The sequence below is a fragment of the Corvus cornix genome, chromosome 1A (assembly GCF_000738735.6).
Source record: "Corvus cornix cornix isolate S_Up_H32 chromosome 1A, ASM73873v5, whole genome shotgun sequence".
Taxonomy (NCBI): Eukaryota; Metazoa; Chordata; class Aves; order Passeriformes; family Corvidae; genus Corvus; species Corvus cornix.
The window spans coordinates 61,816,125-61,822,644 of NC_047057.1; positions in this window are offsets into that span (position 1 = coordinate 61,816,125).

Below are 6,520 nucleotides of genomic sequence, written 5' to 3' on the forward strand. Positions count from 1 at the left end.
GAGGAAGGGAAGGGGAGGGAAGGGGCGGGCGAGCGGCGGGCGCGGCAGCCCCGGCCCCCGGCACAGCCCCGCGCACGGCGGGCGGGGGCTCCGCGCACGGTGATGTCATTGCGGGGCAGCCGCAGCCGCGGCCGGGCCGGCAGGGAGGGGAGGGATGCAGGGATGGATGCAGGGATGCAGGGAGGGATGGATGCACGGATGGATGGATGCAGAGATGGATGGATGCAGGATGGATGCAGGGATGGATGCAGGGATGCAGGAAGGGATGGATGGATGGATGGATGGATGCAGGGATGGATGGATGGATGCAGGGATGGATGCAGGGATGCAGGGATGGATGGATGGATGGATGGATGCAGAGATGGATGGATGCAGGATGGATGCAGGGATGGATGCAGGGATGCAGGGATGGATGCATGGATGGATGGATGCAGAGATGGATGGATGCAGGATGGATGCAGGGATGGATGCAGGGATGCAGGGAGGGATGGATGGATGGATGGATGCAGGGATGGATGCAGGGATGGATGCAGGGATGGATGGATGCAGGGATGAATGTAGGGATGCGGGGGGATGGATGGATGGATGGATGGATGGATGGACGGATGGATGGACGGACGGACGGACGGACGGATGGATGGGTGCCCGCCCTGCCGGCCTCACCAGCCCCACAGCCCCTCTCCTCCCCGCTCTTCTCCGGATGCGGTCGCGGCAGAGGCAGCGGGGGAGGAGGGAGGACCTGCCGCCATCCCCGTTTCCACGCAGCCCGCGGCGGTGCGGGCGCTGTGGCGGTGCCAAGGCCTCGGAGAGGGCAGGTGGGAGGCTGGGCAGTGCAGGGGAGGGGGATGAGCAGCAGCTGCCAGGTGCACCGGGGGCTCATCCCAGCCCAGGCATGACCCACGGCGGGGGGGTTAAGACAGACAGGGGAACACACCTGCTTTTTCAACAACACAGATTATTTGCTCATTGCAGTACTCCTGTTTAAGCCCACACCTACTTTCCACACAGGATGCTCTTTATCCAGGTTCCCTCATCCCAGTCTCTTGGATGCCACTCCTGTATCTGGGGGTAACAGCTGTCATTACAGGCTGGGACATCTTTCGAGTGGGGGCTCAGGCCTCAGCACTCAGCGGTACCCAAAATATCCCCTGCCACTTCCAGTTTGTGCCTTGGACTTCCCAGGCTGGCATCAGAGCTGACTCATTAATGTAATTTGTTCGGTGGTCATTAGGCAGCAGGAACCACCCCCACCCCAACGCTGCTGGGGACTGGTTAGTCAGGACACAGCTCTTCCTGCACGGTGGCTGCTGCCTGCTCATCCCCCATCTCTGCTCCTCCTGCAGCTCCAGTGTCACTGCTCCTGGGACCGAACTCCAGCAGCACTCCCAGCTGGATTTACTTGCAAGACAGCCCCAGTGCTGCTGTTCAGGGCACCATCCTATTGGTGCCTGATGGGAAAGTATAATAAAAAATCTAACCTGCCTTAAAATGTGTTTGTGCTGCCAAAAGAAAGGCTGGTGTGGCTGTCTGCTTTGGAATAAATGAAAACTCAGCAGTATTTCAACAGAATTAAGACTTCTGTTAGTTCTGGAAGGGTCAGTGAAGAACTTTGGTTTAGTTTACTCTTACCAGTCTTATAACAGCTGCTTTATTTTTTAATTAGGTAACTTTCTGTGATGGTGCTAAAACACAACAGAAATTCTTTAAAAGCTTAAAACCGTCTGTAGCAGATTTGTACATTTGAAAGAAATAAAATAGGTATATAAAGAAGCAGCAAAGTAAGGGAAGAAGGTACAGTTACTTGGAAAATACATGTCTAAGTGCTAGGGAGTAAATTACAATAGCTGATTTCCACTGAGTTTTCTAAATTGTGAACAGCAACCAGCTGGAGCTTGTGTGTTCTGTCAAACTCTCTCTTCTACAGAAGCAACCTCAGGAAAACTAGCAGCTCAAATGTCTGAGCAGTAACTGCATTCAGGCTTTATAGTCCTTCCCACCAGCATAAACCAATCCTTTTACTGTTGTTTACTTATATCTGTTCATGCTAAAAATAAACTGCAGGTATTAAAGCCCTGGTTAGAGCAGGCAGGAAAAGTATGTTAAAATCTACCCTTAAAAATATTATTTCATTGACTGGAAATGCTTTGCAGGGATGTGTTAGAAAAAAAATAACAACAGCAACAATAACAACAACAACAAAAAAAAACATAACAAAAAGAAACCTCAAAACCCAGCCATATAATGTTTCAAATGAAAGAGAAGTTGGAATGCAGCTGAGAAACCATGTCCCCTGGATTAACTGCACTTGGGATGATTGTCTCTGTGTTGCAGGTGCAGTAAGTGAGGATGTTGGAACTGTAGTGCACAAATTGCACAGCTGATGTATGCATGTGGATATTAAGCATCAGGATTTAATGCCTGCATGCAGATCACTGGCCCGGTGCTTACTCAGATCTGACATACCCGAGTCACATTGGATCTGCTGGGTATTCCAAGACAAGTGGACCACAAAATGCATGGAAACTGTTTAGGAATTCCCTGTTAAAACAGACTGCAGTCAGTAGTTTCATCATTCACAAACAGGGTGAGGCTGGCAGACCCTCATTCAGGTACCCAAGAGTTTATGCAAATGACCTGAGGATGATCCAGTGTTAAAACTAAATAAAAATCAAATGTGCTGTAACAGATGAACCATCCTGGAGTGTTTCACTTACCCTCAAACTAGACAGGACTCATGGAGTGAATCAGAATATGTGGCTTGCAAAGTGATGGCGGTGAAAAAACTTTGGATTCTCTCACAGTGATGTAAACTGGGACCAACCTCAGTAGACCCATCTCTGTACAAAACTCAACTAAGAGGAAAGTAAGGAGAAGATCTTAGAAGAAGAATGAAACACCAGCCTTGGGAAAATGTTGTCATTTTCAGATTTGCAAAAGAGAATTTAACCCTGGAAAAAAGCCTGTCTGTTCCTCTGCAGCTTTGGTATGTCTGTATTTCTGTGATCTGTCACTGCACAAAGCGCTCCTACACCTTTGTACTCCTGAAGAGTCTGGAGGTGTCTCCTTGCTGCTGCTGCCAGATGTGCCTAAAGCTGAAGATACTGTAAAGAATGTCCCTGTCTTGAGGTGTGTGCACACTGATGCTCACACAAACATGGAGTCTCAGCTTTCGAAATCCATCTGATGAACAAAGTTAAATCTGGCAATATTTTGCCTTACCTTTGTATTAAAACATTGTAGCAGCAACTTGCATCAAGGCTGGAGAGGTGTGTTCACAGAAAGATAAACTGCACAGGAAGACAAAAGCTAACTGCAATTCATCTTCAGACATGACATCTCATAAATGCTCCTGTAGGTATTACATGAAGCTGCTGCAGTGTTACCCTAATAACAGCACATGATGTTGGATTAATGCGCCAGATTGGCGTTTGCAAAACGCTGCTGCCTGCTGGCCATTGGCATTTGTTCAGTGAGGAGACATGAACTTTCAGGAATGTTTCTCACTGACTCACACCAAATATGAGCCACAACCATGGGAGGTTTGAGCACATGATCCTAACACAGCGTTTAATTCTTCTGCTGTGAATGAGGCTGAGGATCAAGCTGTTAATCAGCACTCACCAGCTTTTTTCTGTTTCTTGTACCTGTAACCAGGAATGAGTGCTCTGGTCTTATAACCAGGATGTTAAGGAATATGATCTCTTTTCTACTGGGATTTCTGTGTAACCTTAATTAACTCAGTCTCTCTTCACTTTAATTTCCACCTGTCAAAATGGTGCAAGGATTGTAATCCACCTCACGAGGCTGTCCGAAGATAAATCTCATGCCTCTCATTACCTAATCACAAGATACATCATCTTTCTAGGAGATGAGATTAATGCAAATCATGATTTCTTTGATGTGATCCTGATCAATGCAATTGGGAGGCAAGGGTTTGTATTTCTCTCTGAAATGTTCTTAGCTTAGTACTGGACAGAGCCAGTTGCTGAACGTCCCAGGCTGCAGGAGACACTCAGTCTTACATTCAGGATCAATGCAAATCACTTGGTGTGCCAGCTCTGAGGCAGGTCCTTACTAGAGAATATCTTTCACAAATATACAGTGTTTCTATAATTATACCCTAGGTCATTTCACATTCAGCAGACTTGGATTATGACTACATGTAGACATCATGTATCATCTTTATCCCTAGCACCACCCTTCCCAACAGGCCAGGCAGGAACTTCCAGACAAGATGAGTTTGCCGTACCACCAGCTTCAACAGAATTAAAAAACGTGATCACTTTGCATCACATATATTGTGTAAGAAATGAGGGTGGGAACACAAAGAGATGAGTAATGAAAATACACAGCAAGTTGTGGTATGGTTTCAAGGGAAAAAAGCTGGGGATGCACTGATATTTTCAGTGCCTCAAAGGAAAGGTCATGTGAGAGGAAGATGAGCAGCAAATAAGTCAGCACTGCTTTGCTTTCCTGAAAGGTCAAAATGGCAGTCTTTGTAGACCCCCAGCACAAATTGTGCAATGGTAATTCCACTAGGCAAAATGGTATGGGATACCTTGGATAGTTTAATATTGAATAGCTGTAAATGTCTCCCCAGTGGGCTTTAGCTACCTGAACATGTGTTTCTGCATTCTATACTCCCATGATGTTGAATTTGTGGCTATTTTTAAGTGCAACTGTTATTCAGTAAGCAGGTTAATTTTTAATTTGGGATAATTTTTGTAGCATAACTGTTTATGGCTGGGATTGAGCCACAAGGAAAGAAAACTTCTAACTTAATCTGCTCTAGGTTTGATTGGAAATATTCATAATGTGCATAATTGTTAGTATTCAGTGCACTAGGAAAGGCAGATGACTGAGTGGCTTTTGAACATGCTAATTTCTTTCTTGCTGCCTAATAAAGGTTGTACAGCTATTTCATGTGGAGCTAGTTTATTTTTGAGGTACCTGAGGTGGCCAGTAACGATTCAGTACCACATGAAAAACCAAAACCAAACCAGTTCTGTGAGAGTTTTGTGGTTGTTATGGTTGCAGCACCACAGGAACTGATAGAAGGTGAACTGGATGTGGCTGCCTTACTGCTGTGGGCTGAGAGTTATTTTTCCTTCTGAATTTACCTCTCTCAAAGCAAGCTGCTTTAGAAGTAATGCAAATACAGTTGTCCCTGATGAGAAATAATGAGAAAACACTCATTTGTATTATGCTTCTAAAAGCATATTTTGTTTTAGGTTTGTTTTTAAGACTCATTCTCAAAGGCATTCCCAGGAAGTCTGGTATTGGGAGTTATATCACCTGGGCCTCAAAATGCACACCTTGGGAAGTGTGATGGGAAACACTTTACCTAGGCTACTAAGCTAGTCACATGGTTCTTACACCTGCATCTTACTTTTGACTCCTGGAGCAACTCTGGGGTAAGCAACTCTTCATTCTGCTTGAGACACTAAGTAGCAATAAGGCATCCTGTCTGTAAGAAGATAACTTTTACAGGTTACAACTAATGCAACATCCTCTTTCCTTGTCCTCAGCCATCACCTTTGGAGCAGTTACCTGTGACCTTCAGCCCTCACAGTGCAGCCATCCAGCACTGTCTTGGGCTGAGCATGCCTCACATTCTCAAGACAAAGCAGGTAGTACCATATATGATTTGTCATACAGCTAGAGAGCTGCTTTTCCATCTTCAGGGGAAGTTTTGGTTCTTTGTTGTCTGAAAGTTGTCTCCTGAGCTGCTTTCTAGTCAGCCATTTCTAGGTGTGTGGTGGAGAAAAAGGAAATTTAAGGGACTATTTCCTCTTTTGTAATTGTAGGCAGTCCAGAGTGACAGCGTCTGTTGTGTAAATCTCCTGGATGCCTACCAATTGTTGCTGCTGCTGCAGCTACTCTGAGGAAAAGCAGCTGCAGGATTCTAGCAGGATGCTCAGCAGTGGGAAAGCACAGTGTCTGGAAAGAACTTGAAAAGGAGGAAGAAAGTGTGGTAACAGGTGCTTTGAGGAGGAGGATAGTTACTCAGACATCAAAATGTCATTCCTACAGCTCACAGAGAGTACAGGTTGCAGTGTGGGCTGTGATCTTGCTGCCTGGTGAGCACAGGGCTAAGCAAATCCACCTCACAATTATTGCAGACACTGGTGCAGTAGCAGGTGAATACTGCACAATGGGAGGGAGATAATCTTTTATACATGAGTTTGAGTAACATTTCTTATTATGTGAGTGGATTGCAGACAGGATAGCTGTTAGCACTTGAGAAATTGCAGCCTAGACTTTTCCCTTGTTTTGCTAAGGCTTTTTGGTGGCAGCCACTGTAGTATTTTCAGGACATGTCTTCTTTCCAACGATGCCTGTTGCTCCTTGTGCAAAGTGCACTCCCTGCAGGCTTGTATGGCATGGGAAGGGAGAAGGCAGTCTCTTCCTCTCCTCTTACCTGTGCTTCTTTGGGCTGCAGTGGAGCCGGTTTGCTTCCCAGGGGCTGGAATGGGGCTGTGTTTTGGATCTGTGCTGCACACAGGGCTGATAACACAGA